Source organism: Carcharodon carcharias, chromosome 19 (genome assembly GCF_017639515.1).
Source record: "Carcharodon carcharias isolate sCarCar2 chromosome 19, sCarCar2.pri, whole genome shotgun sequence".
NCBI classification, from domain to species: Eukaryota; Metazoa; Chordata; class Chondrichthyes; order Lamniformes; family Lamnidae; genus Carcharodon; species Carcharodon carcharias.
The window spans coordinates 52,303,877-52,319,554 of NC_054485.1; the positions used below are offsets into that span (position 1 = coordinate 52,303,877).

At 48.1% G+C, this 15,678-nt stretch overlaps 1 pseudogene; it reads left to right on the forward strand.

The window, feature by feature from the left end:
* Positions 1-15,002: 15,002 nt before the first annotated feature.
* Positions 15,003-15,136, forward strand: LOC121292086 (annotated as a pseudogene).
* Positions 15,137-15,678: the final 542 nt, after the last annotated feature.

The window sequence follows — 15,678 nt, forward strand, 5'->3', positions numbered from 1 at the left end:
CTGCGAAGCACTGCAGCATCCTGAGGGCATGAAAGGCACAAGAGAAATGCAACTGGCTTCTAACAGTCACCGTGCTGCATGGAGAAGCTGAGAAAACAGCCGGCTGGCTCCCTGTATGGGACAGCCAGGGGAAGGGGTGAACCCAAAAAGCAGCACGAAGGAAATAATCAATAAATGGAAATGGAGAGCAGCTAACACTGAAGAGGATGGAGTCAATTTAGCACTTTTATATTGTAACTATCCCAGTCTGTTTCTGTTGTAAATTTCAATTGGTTGTTCAGAGGCCTAAGGCAAATTGTGCAGGTTCTTCTGATGATTTGACTGTTTGTTACAGTTACGTTGTATGGAGATATGTTTCAATGTGATCTTAGCATTTGAACAATGCCTGTGTCTGTGATAAATATGCAGAGTGGCAGCTGCTGTCCATGTATTGTTTCACAATGTGACACTGACCTAAATGCTTCCTCCAAGTGAGCAAAGACCTGTTCACTTGAGTAGGAGGCTGTTCAGGGGCCTTGCACACGAGTCTCTTCCTGAGTTGTGTGTTATAACGGTTCCTTGGAAAGAGGAAAGCACACAATGCTTTGTCAGCTGCTCACAAAGTTTAGATAAAACGCAACTTATTGTTTGTGTCGCATTTCGGGGGCTGTCACGGAGCTTTTCAAGGACTATAGCAAACATTCCTTTCATTACCATCACAATGGGAAGCAGAGCAGGCCCCCCAGCTGCTCTGTGAGACACTCTTACACAGGACCTCATGCTTCACTAAACATGTCAATTGCAATCTTCAGATGGTCACCATCAAAAGAATGGTTCCTGTGGCAGCGTTCACTCAGCTTTAGTGTGACTCATCGTCTAGGCTTAACAAATCAAATCAGTCTCTCTGTGTCCTAATTCACTGCTTCCAGTGTTGCTGCTCACTATTCCAGGATCCCCCAGGATTGCAAAGAGAATCCCTGCATATCCCCCGCCCTCAACTCCAACAAGCATGGGGAGCTCACAGATGGCTTTGTCAATAAGATTAAGACCATCCAATCAGCTGCCTCTGCCACTCCCCTTACTTCTTCTTGCCCAACAATATCTTGTATTTATGAATCACTTCTGACATAATAAAACATTCCAAGGCACTCCACAGAGATATTATGAAACAAAATGTGGCACTGAGTCACTGAGTCATATTAGGTCAGATGACCAAAAGCTTGGTCATCTTAAAGGAAGGAAATGGTTTCAAGAGGCGGGGAGGTGTAGAGAGGAAATTCCAGAGCTTAGGGCCCAGACAACTGAAGGGATGGCCACCAATGTTGTAGCAATTAAAATCGGGGGTGCTCAAGAGGGCAAAATTAGATGAGCACAGGTATCTTGGAGGGCTGTGGTGCTGGAAGAGATTACCGAGATAGGGGAGGGCAAGGCAAGGAAGGTATTTGTAAACAAGGATTGGATTTTTAAAATCAAGAGGTTTCTTGACCAGAGCCAATGCAAGTTAATGAGCACAAGGATGATATGGAAACAGGCTTGGTGCAGGTTAAGATATGGCCAGCAGGATACTGGATGACCTCAAGTTTGTAGAGGGTAGGATGTGGGAGTCCAGCCAGCAATGTGTTAGAATAGTCAGGTCCAGAGGTAACGAAGGCAGAAATGAGGGTTTCAGCAGCAGGCGAGCTGAGACGGGGCAAAGGTGGGTGATGTCATGAAGGTGGAAATAGGCAATCTTCGTGATGGCACGAATATTTGGTCGGAAGATAATCTCAGGGTCAATTATGACACCAAGGTTGCAAACAGTCTGGTTTAGGCTGACTTAGGCTGAGATTTAGCCTAGTTTAGACAATTTTCAGCGAAAAGGATAGAGTCGGTAGTTAGAAAACTGAGTTTGGAGAGGGGACTGAAAACAATGGCTTCAGTCTTCCCAATATTTAATTGAAGGAAATCATCCAAGATTGGATGTCGGATAAGCAGTCTGTAATTTAGCAAGTGTAGGAGTCGAGACAGATGGTGGTGAGATAGAGTCGGGTGCCGTCAGCATACATGTGAAAACTAACACTGTTTTCAGATGATGCACCAAGGGACAGCATGTGGATGAGAAATAAGAGGCAGCAAGGATAGATCCTTGGGCAACACCAGAGGTAACAGTGAGGGAGTGGGAAGAGAAGTCATTGCAAGTGATATTCTAGCTATGTTTAGATAGATAAGAATGGAACCATATGAAAGCAGCTGGACGACAGTGGAAAGGCGTTAGAGGAGGATGGTGTGGTTAACCATGTCAAAGGCTGCAGTGAGATTGAGAAGGATGAGGAGAGAAAGTTTACCACTGTCATAGTCATATTGGATTTAATTTGTGACTTTGATAACAGCTATTTCATTATTGTGACAGGAGTGGAAACCTGATTGGAGGTATTCAAAGATGGAGTTCCAGGAAAGATGGACATGGATGTGTGAGGTGACAACCCATTCAAGGACTTTGGAGAGGAAAGAGAGGGTGGACACTGAATGATAACTTGTGAAAATGGAGGGGGTCAAGGGTTGTATTTTTGAGGAAGGGGTGATGACGGCAGGTTTAAAGGAGAGAGGGACATCGCCTGAAGAAAGAGAAGATTAACAATATCAGCTAACATGGGGAACAGGAGCGGCAGTTGGGTGGTCAGCAGTTTAGTAGGAATCTCCACAAATCAGACAATCCTCCACGATATCTATACTCACCTAATTTCGGCATCTTGAGGCTCCCCGATTTTAATTGTTCCATTTTTGCTGTCTTCAGCTGCCAGGGCCCTAAGCTCTAGAATTCCCTCCCTAAGCTTCACTGCCACTGTACTTCTCTGTTAGTCTGCCCCACTCTCCTCCTTTAAGATGCTCCTTAAAACCTACCTGGTTGACCAAGCTTTTAGTCATCAGTCCTGACATCTCCTCCTGTGGCTGAGTATCAAAAATATTTTCATTGATATTGCTCTTGTTAAGCATTTTAGGATATTTACTCTATTAAACACACTGTATAAATGCAAATTCTTGTTGATACAGTTTCCTCCTTTAAGAAGCTCATTAAAACCCTCCCACCTCTTTGAGAAAGCTTTTAGTCATCTTCTCCAACACCTCCTTATGTGGCTAAGTGTCAGATTTTGTTTTATAACACTCCTGTGAAATGACTTGGGATGTTTCATTTATATTCTTTTTGTTGTTATTGTCAAAGACAGAAATGCAGCATTGGGGAACAATATGGCTCAGTGTTGGTACCACGTATTCCAAGGACAGGTACAGCATGGGGTTAGGTACTGAGTAAAACTCCCTCTACACTATCCCCATCAAAAACTCCCAGGGTAGGCACAGCATGGGGTAAGATACAGAGTAAAGCTCCCTCTACACTGTCCCATCAAACAGTCCCAGGGCAGGTACAGCACAAAGTTAGATACAGAGTAAATCTCCTTCCACACTGACCCCATCAAAACATTCCCAGGGCAGGTACAGCATGGGGTTAGATACAGAGTAAAGCTCCCTCTACACTATCCCCATCAAATACTCCCAGGACAGGTACAGCACGGGGTTAGATACAGAGTAAAGCTCCCTCTACACTGTCCCCATTAAACACTCCTGAACAGGTACTATGAAAGGTAATAAGATGCTTCAATAGCTGACTGGTATTTCCACTTCAATGGATTTGGTATCTGATCATTGACAGTGTAATGTTTACTGTTTACTGAAGTTCTCGCTAAATTCTCCGTGAGACAAACGGTTTTAAAGTAAAATCAAATAGGGTTAAGTTTCCTATAAATAAATCTATTCAGAAAAAAAAACCAGGATAAACCTCAGTCCAGGCATACGATACAACATGGGTTAAATGCAGAGTAAAGTTCTCTCTGCCAGCCAGGTCATGTACAGCACAGTTAGGTACAGAGCTTTACAACAACAACTTGCACTTATATCGTCTTTTTTATGTAGTGAAGCTGTAAGGAGTTACACTGAAATGCAATGAAACATAATTTGACACTGAACCACATAAGGAGACATTAGAACAGATGACCAAAAGCTTGATCAAAGAGGTAGGCTTTCTGGAGCGTCTTAAAGGTGGAAAGCAGTGTTTTAGATCGGTCGCAATTTGTGAAAGGTGGAAGATGGGAGGACAGCCAGCAGAGCATTGGCATAGTCGAGAGAGGATAAAAGATGGATGAGGGTTTCAGCAGCAGATGGGCTGAGGCAGAGATATTACACTGCACTTAACAATATACCTTAAACCCAACCGTAACAAAGTAGCCGCTATCACTTGCATGTGACATTTGTAAATCTCATAGCTACCCTCTTGGGTTGGGCTGGCCCCTTGGAGTGGGCTGCCCCTGTGGGGTGTGCTGCCCCCTTGGGATATGATGCCTCCTGAAGGTGCACTGCCCGCTTCGGTTTGGGCTATCCCCTTGGCAGCTGACCATTCGCCACATTGTTCTTCGTGTCAACTGTATAGCGGCTCTAACCAGGAGTTGGGAATGGGGTGATACTGTACGGGAATATAAGCTGGCTGATTTATTAACCCTTTTAAAAACCATGGATTCATTTTTCAAATCAAAATAGCATTTTTCAGCTATATTTTCTCCCCTTATGTCCTGAAGGAGTACAATGTCACTGGGTGCTGTTTGACCCTTTTAAGAATGTCAAACGTATTAAGATAGTGAAATGTTTATCTCTCCGCCCCCCACACACACACACCTTAAACCAGCTTATATTTCAGCTCTTTCGTGGACTCGAACTCAAGTTCTGTCGAAGGGTCATGAGGACTCGAAACGTCAACTCTTTTTTTCTCCGCCGATGCTGCCAGACCTGCTGAGTTTTTCCAGGTAATTCTGTTTTTGTTTTGGATTTCCAGCATCCGCAGTTTTTTTGTTTTTATCTCTGTGTTTAATTGACTGCCACTGCTCTTCAAGAAATGCCTACCTCCTTGAAGAAGTTCTGTTCCTCTCTGCGACAAGATTTCCGGATCTCTCTGTTGCCTTGTTCACCTTCATTGCTTTCCATTTCTCTCCTAGTGTTTGACAAGGTGTTTACTAAAACCCGCTTTCACAGCTATATCTCCTTTCTCAGTGACTGTCTCCGTCTCCGACTTACCCCACGTGGATTTCAACTGAAATTCCACCCCTCATGTTTCGAACCCACCCAGGATTACAGGTATCTCCGGGACATAAAACGTTTCTCGGACTGCTGTTCCCGTCACATTCTGAAATCCACTCTCAGTGCCATGCGCCGCCATATGAACACACTCGACCTCTCCCTCCAGCAGCACCGCCGTACCCTTTTTCAAAGCTGCACGTGCCCCCAGTTTCATTTTATCCTTCGGCTCATCCGACGCCTCAACAAGAAACTTTTTCTCTTTCTCTCAAGTGCTAAGGAACGCAAGCTCCAACAACTCATCGACACCAACACCCATCTAGGACCCTCCACCCCTGCCTGTCCCTCTGTCCCCACCCCATCTTCCAATCCCAACCCCAGCCGTGTATTCACTATACCCCCTGACCTTCCCCTCTCCGATGCTGAACGTTCAGTGCTCAGCAAAGGACTTAGTTTCATACCCTTACGCCCTCACCTCAATGAATTTCGGGCTCGGCATGATACTGAACTCTTCTTCCGCCGTCTTCGTCTCCGGACTCACTTCTTTGGGCAGGAGTCCTCTCCCAGTTCAATGGATCCTTTTACCCATCTCCAATATTCTCCCTCCACCTGGACCCCTCCCTCTGGATTCTTACCTTCTCTCGATCTTTTCATTGAGAACTGTCGGCGAGACATTAGTCGTCTCAATTTCTCTGCTCCTCTCACCCATTCTAACCTGTCTCTCTCTGAACTTACTGCACTCCATTCTCTCAGGTCCAACCCTGACATTGTCATCAAACCCGCTGACAAGGGTGGTGCTGTTGTTGTCTGGCGCACTGACCTCTACCTCGCGGAGGCTGAGCGTCAACTCGCAGACACTTCCTCCTACCTCTCCCTGGACCATGACCCCACCACTGAACATCAAGCCACTGTTTCCAGGACTGTCACTGACCTCATCTCCTCTGGGGATCTCCCTCCCACAGCTTCCAACCTGATAGTCGCCCAACCTCGGACGGCCCGCTTCTATCTCCTACCCAAAATCCACAAACAGAACTGCCCCGGTAGACCGATCGTCTCAGCTTGCTCCTGCCCCACAGAACTCATTTCTCGTTATCTTGTCTCCCTTATCTCTCCCCTTGTCCAGTCCCTTCCCACCTACATCCGTGATTCCTCTGACACCTTACGTCACATCAACAATTTCCAGTTCCCTGGCCCCTACCGCTTCCTCTTCACCATGGACGTCCAATCCCTCTACACCTCCATCCCCCACCAGGATGGTCTGAGGGCCCTTAGATTCTTCCTCGAACAGAGGCCCGAACAATCCCCATCCACCACTACTCTCCTCCGTCTGGCTGAACTTGTTCTCACGCTGAACAATTTCTCCTTCAACTCCTCTCACTTCTTCCAAATAAAAGGTGTGGCTATGGGTACCCGCATGGGCCCCAGCTATGCCTGTCTCTTTATGGGGTATGTGGAACATTCCTTGTTGCAGTCCTACTCCGGCCCCCTTCCACAACTCTTTCTCCGGTACATCGATGATTATTTCGGTGCCGCTTCATGCTCTCGTCAGGACTTGGAAAAATTTATTAATTTTGCTTCCAATCTCCACCCCTCCATCATTTTCACGTGGTCCATCTCTGACACTTCCCTTCTCTTCCTTGACCTCTCTGTCTCAATCTCTGGTGATAGATTTGTCCACCAATATCCATTACAAACCCACCGACTCCCACAGCTATCTCGACTACAGCTCCTCACACCCCACTTCCTGTAAGGACTCCATCCCATTCTCTCAGTTCCTTCGCCTCCGTCGCATCTGTTCCGATGATGCTACATTCAAAAACAGTTCCTCTGACATGTCCTCCTTCTTCCTTAACCGAGGTTTTCCACCCACGGTCGTTGACAGGGCCCTCAACCATGTCTGGCCCATCTCCCGCGCATCCGCCCTCACTCCTTCTCCTCCCTCCCAGAAACATGATAGGGTCCCCCTTGTCCTCACTTATCACCCCACCAGCCTCCGCATTCAAAGGATCATCCTCCGCCATTTCCGCCAACTCCAGCATGATGCCACTACCAAACACATCTTCCCTTCACCCCCCTTATCGGCATTCCGTAGGGATCGCTCCCTCCGGGACACCCTGGTCCACTCCTCCATCACCCCCTACTCCTCAACCCCCTCCTATGGCACAACCCCATGCCCACGCAAAAGATGCAACACCTGCCCCTTCACTTCCTCTCTCCTCACTGTCCAAGGACCCAAACACTCCTTTCAAGTGAAGCAGCATTTCACTTGCATTTCCCCCAACTTAATCTACTGCATTCATTGCTCCCAATGTGGTCTCCTCTACATTGGACAGACCAAATGTAAACTGGGCGAACGCTTTGCAGAACACCTGCGGTCTGTCCGCAAGAATGACCCAAACCTCCCTGTCGCTTGCCATTTTAACACTCCAGCCTGCTCTCTTGCCCACATGTCTGTCCTTGGCTTGCTGCATTGTTCCAGTGAAGCCCAACGCAAACTGGAGGAACAACACCTCATCTTCCGACTAGGAACTTTACAGCCTTCCGGACTGAATATTGAATTCAACAACTTTAGGTCGTGAGCTCCCTCCCCCATCCCCACCCCCTTTCTGTTTCCCCCTTCCTTTTTTTTTCCAATAAATTATAAAGATTTTCCTTTTCCCACCTATTTCCATTCTATAAAAAAAAACCCACTGGAGCTATACCTTGAGTGCCCTACCATCCATTCTTAATTAGCACATTCGTTTAGATAATATCACCAACTTTAACTTTAACACCTATGTGTTCTATTGTACTATTGTCGTTGACATCTTTTGATGATCTGCTTCTATCACTGCTTGTTTGTCCCTACAACCACACCAACCCCCTCCAGCTCTCTGTCTCTCTATCTCTCCGCCCCCCACACACACACCTTAAACCAGCTTATATTTCAGCTCTTTCCTGGACTCGAACTCAAGTTCTGTCGAAGGGTCATGAGGACTCGAAACGTCAACTCTTTTCTTCTCCGCCGATGCTGCCAGACCTGCTGAGTTTTTCCAGGTAATTCTGTTTTTGTTTTGGATTTCCAGCATCCGCAGTTTTTTTGTTTTTATCTCTGTGTTTAATTGACTGCCACTGCTCTTCAAGAAATGCCTACCTCCTTGAAGAAGTTCTGTTCCTCTCTGCGACAAGATTTCCGGATCTCTCTGTTGCCTTGTTCACCTTCATTGCTTTCCATTTCTCTCCTAGTGTTTGACAAGGTGTTTACTAAAACCCGCTTTCACAGCCATATCTCCTTTCTCAGTGACTGTCTCCGTCTCCGACTTACCCCACGTGGATTTCAACTGAAATTCCACCCCTCATGTTTCGAACCCACCCAGGATTACAGGTATCTCCGGGACATAAAACGTTTCTCGGACTGCTGTTCCCGTCACATTCTGAAATCCACTCTCAGTGCCATGCGCCGCCATATGAACACACTCGACCTCTCCCTCCAGCAGCACCGCCGTACCCTTTTTCAAAGCTGCGTGTGCCCCCAGTTTCATTTTATCCTTCGGCTCATCCGACGCCTCAACAAGAAACTTTTTCTCTTTCTCTCAAGTGCTAAGGAACGCAAGCTCCAACAACTCATCGACACCAACACCCATCTAGGACCCTCCACCCCTGCCTGTCCCTCTGTCCCCACCCCATCTTCCAATCCCAGCCCCAGCCGTGTATTCACTATACCCCCTGACCTTCCCCTCTCCGATGCTGAACGTTCAGTGCTCAGCACAGGACTTAGTTTCATACCCTTACGCCCTCACCTCAATGAATTTCGGGCTCGGCATGATACTGAACTCTTCTTCCACCGTCTTCGTCTCCGGGCTCACTTCTTTGGGCAGGAGTCCTCTCCCAGTTCAACGGATCCTTTTACCCATCTCCAATATTCTCCCTCCACCTGGACCCCTCCCTCTGGATTCTTACCTTCTCTCGATCTTTTCATTGAGAACTGTCGGCGCGACATTAGTCGTCTCAATTTCTCTGCTCCTCTCACCCATTCTAACCTGTCTCTCTCTGAACTTACTGCACTCCATTCTCTCAGGTCCAACCCTGACATTGTCATCAAACCCGCTGACAAGGGTGGTGCTGTTGTTGTCTGGCGCACTGACCTCTACCTCGCGGAGGCTGAGCGTCAACTCGCAGACACTTCCTCCTACCTCTCCCTGGACCATGACCCCACCACTGAACATCAAGCCACTGTTTCCAAGACTGTCACTGACCTCATCTCCTCTGGGGATCTCCCTCCCACAGCTTCCAACCTGATAGTCGCCCAACCTCGGACGGCCCGCTTCTATCTCCTACCCAAAATCCACAAACAGAACTGCCCCGGTAGACCGATCGTCTCAGCTTGCTCCTGCCCCACAGAACTCATTTCTCGTTATCTTGACTCCCTTCTCTCTCCCCTTGCCCAGTCCCTTCCCACCTACATCCGTGATTCCTCTGACACCTTACGTCACATCAACAATTTCCAGTTCCCTGGCCCCTACCGCTTCCTCTTCACCATGGACGTCCAATTCCTCTACACCTCCATCCCCCACCAGGATGGTCTGAGGGCCCTTAGCTTCTTCCTCGAACAGAGGCCCGAACAATCCCCATCCACCACTACTCTCCTCCGTCTGGCTGAACTTGTTCTCACGCTGAACAATTTCTCCTTCAACTCCTCTCACTTCCTCCAAATAAAAGGTGTGGCTATGGGTACCCGCATGGGCCCCAGCTATGCCTGTCTCTTTATGGGGTATGTGGAACATTCCTTGTTGCAGTCCTACTCCGGCCCCCTTCCACAACTCTTTCTCCGGTACATCGATGATTATTTCGGTGCCGCTTCATGCTCTCGTCAGGACTTGGAAAAATTTATTAATTTTGCTTCCAATCTCCACCCCTCCATCATTTTCACGTGGTCCATCTCTGACACTTCCCTTCTCTTCCTTGACCTCTCTGTCTCAATCTCTGGTGATAGATTTGTCCACCAATATCCATTACAAACCCACCGACTCCCACAGCTATCTCGACTACAGGTCCTCACACCCCACTTCCTGTAAGGACTCCATCACATTCTCTCAGTTCCTTCGCCTCCGTCGCATCTGTTCCGATGATGCTACATTCAAAAACAGTTCCTCTGACATGTCCTCCTTCTTCCTTAACCGAGGTTTTCCACCCACGGTCGTTGACAGGGCCCTCAACCGTGTCCGGCCCATCTCCCGCGCATCCGCCCTCACTCCTTCTCCTCCCTCCCAGAAACATGATAGGGTCCCCCTTGTCCTCACTTATCACCCCACCAGCCTCCGCATTCAAAGGATCATCCTCCACCATTTCCGCCAACTCCAGCATGATGCCACTACTAAACACATCTTCCCTTCACCCCCCTTATCGGCATTCCGTAGGGATCGCTCCCTCCGGGACACCCTGGTCCACTCCTCCATCACCCCCTACTCCTCAACCCCCTCCTATGGCACAACCCCATGCCCACGCAAAAGATGCAACACCTGCCCCTTCACTTCCTCTCTCCTCACCGTCCAAGGACCCAAACACTCCTTTCAAGTGAAGCAGCATTTCACTTGCATTTCCCCCAACTTAGTCTACTGCATTCGTTGCTCCCAATGTGGTCTCCTCTACATTGGAGAGACCAAACGTAAACTGGGCGACCGCTTTGCAGAACACCTGCGGTCTGTCCGCAAGAATGACCCAAACCTCCCTGTCGCTTGCCATTTTAACACTCCAGCCTGCTCTCTTGCCCACATGTCTGTCCTTGGCTTGCTGCATTGTTCCAGTGAAGCCCAACTCAAACTGGAGGAACAACACCTCATCTTCCGACTAGGGACTTTACAGCCTTCCGGACTGAATATTGAATTCAACAACTTTAGGTCGTGAGCTCCCTCCCCCATCCCCACCCCCTTTCTGTTTCCCCCTTCCTTTTTTTTTTCCAATAAATTATAAAGATTTTCCTTTTCCCACCTATTTCCATTCTATAAAAAAAAACCCACTGGAGCTATACCTTGAGTGCCCTACCATCCATTCTTAATTAGCACATTCGTTTAGATAATATCACCAACTTTAACTTTAACACCTATGTGTTCTATTGTACGATTGCCGTTGACATCTTTTGATGATCTGCTTCTATCACTGCTTGTTTGTCCCTACAACCACACCAACCCCCTCCACCTCTCTGTCTCTCTATCTCTCCGCCCCCCACACACACACCTTAAAGCAGCTTATATTTCAGCTCTTTCCTGGACTCGAACTCAAGTTCTGTCGAAGGGTCATGAGGACTCGAAACATCAACTCTTTTCTTCTCCGCCGATGCTGCCAGACCTGCTGAGTTTTTCCAGGTAATTCTGTTTTTGTTTTGGATTTCCAGCATCCACAGTTTTTTTGTTTTTATCTCTGTGTTTAATTGACTGCCACTGCTCTTCAAGAAATGCCTACCTCCTTGAAGAAGTTCTGTTCCTCTCTGCGACAAGATTTCCGGATCTCTCTGTTGCCTTGTTCACCTTCATTGCTTTCCATTTCTCTCCTAGTGTTTGACAAGGTGTTTACTAAAACCAGCTTTCACAGCCATATCTCCTTTCTCAGTGACTGTCTCCGTCTCCGACTTACCCCACGTGGATTTCAACTGAAATTCCACCCCTCATGTTTCGAACCCACCCAGGATCACAGGTATCTCCAGGACATAAAACGTTTCTCGGACTGCTGTTCCCGTCACATTCTGAAATCCACTCTCAGTGCCATGCGCCGCCATATGAACACACTCGACCTCTCCCTCCAGTAGCACCGCCATACCCTTTTTCAAAGCTGCGCGTGCCCCCAGTTTCATTTTATCCTTCGGCTCATCCGACGCCTCAACAAGAAACTTTTTCTCTTTCTCTCAAGTGCTAAGGAACGCAAGCTCCAACAACTCATCGACACCAACACCCATCTAGGACCCTCCACCCCTGCCTGTCCCTCTGTCCCCACCCTTTCTTCCAGTCCCAACCCCAGCCGTGTATTCACTATACCCCCTGACCTTCCCCTCTCCGATGCTGAACGTTCAGTGCTCAGCAAAGGACTTAGTTTCATACCCTTACGCCCTCACCTCAATGAATTTCGGGCTCGGCATGATACTGAACTCTTCTTCCGCCGTCGTCGTCTCCGGGCTCACTTCTTTGGGCAGGAGTCCTCTCCCAGTTCAACGGATCCTTTTACCCATCTCCAATATTCTCCCTCCACCTGGACCCCTCCCTCTGGATTCTTACCTTCTCTCGATCTTTTCATTGAGAACTGTCGGCGCGACATTAGTCGTCTCAATTTCTCTGCTCCTCTCACCCATTCTAACCTGTCTCTCTCTGAACTTACTGCACTCCATTCTCTCAGGTCCAACCCTGACATTGTCATCAAACCCACTGACAAGGGTGGTGCTGTTGTTGTCTGGCGCACTGACCTCTACCTCGCGGAGGCTGAGCGTCAACTCGCAGACACTTCCTCCTACCTCTCCCTGGACCATGACCCCACCACTGAACATCAAGCCACTGTTTCCATGACTGTCACTGACCTCATCTCCTCTGGGGATCTCCCTCTCACAGCTTCCAACCTGATAGTCGCCCAACCTCGGACGGCCCTCTTCTATCTCCTACCCAAAATCCACAAACAGAACTGCCCCGGTAGACCGATCGTCTCAGCTTGCTCCTGCCCCACAGAACTCATTTCTCGTTATCTTGACTCCCTTCTCTCTCCCCTTGTCCAGTCCCTTCCCACCTACATCCGTGATTACTCTGACACCTTACGTCACATCAACAATTTCCAGTTCCCTGGCCCCTACCGCTTCCTCTTCACCATGGACGTCCAATCCCTCTACACCTCCATCCCCCACCAGGATGGTCTGAGGGCCCTTAGCTTCTTCCTCGAACAGAGGCCCGAACAATCCCCATCCACCACTACTCTCCTCCGTCTGGCTGAACTTGTTCTCACGCTGAACAATTTCTCCTTCAACTCCTCTCACTTCCTCCAAATAAAAGGTGTGGCTATGGGTACCCGCATGGGCCCCAGCTATGCCTGTCTCTTTATGGGGTATGTGGAACATTCCTTGTTGCAGTCCTACTCCGGCCCCCTTCCACAACTCTTTCTCCGGTACATCGATGATTATTTCGGTGCCGCTTCATGCTCTCGTCAGGACTTGGAAAAATTTATTAATTTTGCTTCCAATCTCCACCCCTCCATCATTTTCACGTGGTCCATCTCTGACACTTCCCTTCCCTTCCTTGACCTCTCTGTCTCAATCTCTGGTGATAGACTGTCCACCAATATCCATTACAAACCCACCGACTCCCACAGCTATCTCGACTACAGCTCCTCACACCCCACTTCCTGTAAGGACTCCATCCCATTCTCTCAGTTCCTTCGCCTCCGTCGCAACTGTTCCGATGATGCTACATTCAAAAACAGTTCCTCTGACATGTCCTCCTTCTTCCTTAACCGAGGTTTTCCACCCACGGTCGTTGACAGGGCCCTCAACCGTGTCCGGCCCATCTCCCGCGCATCCGCCCTCACTCCTTCTCCTCCCTCCCAGAAACATGATAGGGTCCCCCTTGTCCTCACTTATCACCCCACCAGCCTCCGCATTCAAAGGATCATCCTCCGCCATTTCCGCCAACTCCAGCATGATGCCACTACCAAACACATCTTCCCTTCACCCCCCTTATCGGCATTCCGTAGGGATCGCTCCCTCCGGGACACCCTGGTCCACTCCTCCATCACCCCCTACTCCTCAACCCCCTCCTATGGCACAACCCCATGCCCACGCAAAAGATGCAACACCTGCCCCTTCACTTCCTCTCTCCTCACCGTCCAAGGACCCAAACACTCCTTTCAAGTGAAGCAGCATTTCACTTGCATTTCCCCCAACTTAGTCTACTGCATTCGTTGCTCCCAATGTGGTCTCCTCTACATTGGAGAGACCAAACGTAAACTGGGCGACCGCTTTGCAGAACACCTGCGGTCTGTCCGCAAGAATGACCCAAACCTCCCTGTCGCTTGCCATTTTAACACTCCAGCCTGCTCTCTTGCCCACATGTCTGTCCTTGGCTTGCTGCATTGTTCCAGTGAAGCCCAACGCAAACTGGAGGAACAACACCTCATCTTCCGACTAGGGACTTTACAGCCTTCCGGACTGAATATTGAATTCAACAACTTTAGGTCGTGAGCTCCCTCCCCCATCCCCACCCCCTTTCTGTTTCCCTCTTCCTTTTTTTTTCCAATAAATTATAAAGATTTTCCTTTTCCCACCTATTTCCATTCTATAAAAAAAAACCCACTGGAGCTATACCTTGAGTGCCCTACCATCCATTCTTAATTAGCACATTCGTTTAGATAATATCACCAACTTTAACTTTAACACCTATGTGTTCTATTGTACTCTTGTCGTTGACATCTTTTGATGATCTGCTTCTATCACTGCTTGTTTGTCCCTACAACCACACCAACCCCCTCCACCTCTCTGTCTCTCTATCTCTCCGCCCCCCACACACACACCTTAAACCAGCTTATATTTCAGCTCTTTCCTGGACTCGAACTCAAGTTCTGTCGAAGGGTCATGAGGACTCGAAACATCAACTCTTTTCTTCTCCGCCAATGCTGCCAGACCTGCTGAGTTTTTCCAGGTAATTCCGTTTTTGTTTTGGATTTCCAGCATCCGCAGATTTTTTGTTTTTATCAAATGTTTTTGGTGGCTATTTGCTCACAAAGGGCATCACAGTCAAGAGCGACACTGTTCTAATATTATTCCTGCACAGAAGAACTGAATAATTAACAGTAGTGACTGATATCTCCCATCAGAACCACCCACTACCGCATCCCCCTCACCATTAGCAAGTGTCCCATACCTGCAGATTACCAATTGTATAGCCCAAGTTAGTAATCAGCTAAAATGAAATTAGCTCAACACACCTACCAGGAAAGGGAGAGAACATGAGCAAGAAGCTGGTTCTTGCAGGACAAGGCTAGCCCTGTGCACTTGGGATGTGCTGAAGCCTGCAGTGTTCCTAAATGTGGGGTACACAGAGAATCATAAAATGACAGATCACAGAACAAGGCCCTTCAGGCAATCATGTTTCTTGGGAAGAGCCATCTGATCAGTCCCACGCCCATCTACCTGCAAACATTTCCCCTTCAAATATTTATCCCATTTCCTTTTGGATCTTGCTATTGAACCTTCTTCCACCGCCCTCACAAGCTGTGCATTTCAGACCAGAACAACTTGCTCGGTATATTCTGTCCTCATGTTGTCTCTGGCTCTTTTGCTTATGATCTCAAATCTGTGTCCTCTGGTTGCTAATCTTTCTTCAACCAGAAATCGTTTCTCTTTATTTATTCTGTTTAGCCGCTCTCTCAACAAACTGAAGTAATTCCTCCCTAGTACCATTCTAGCAAGATCCTCCTACACCTTTTCTAAGGCACTGACATCCTCCCTAAAGTCTGGTGCCCAGAAGTAACTGCAATCCTTCAGTATCTTTTAAAGGTTTAGCTGCAGACAGGTCAAGAAGGACGAGGAGGGAAAGTTACCTTTGCCACTGTCACATTAGGTGGCTCTTTGACAAGTGCATTTTCAGTAACATAGCT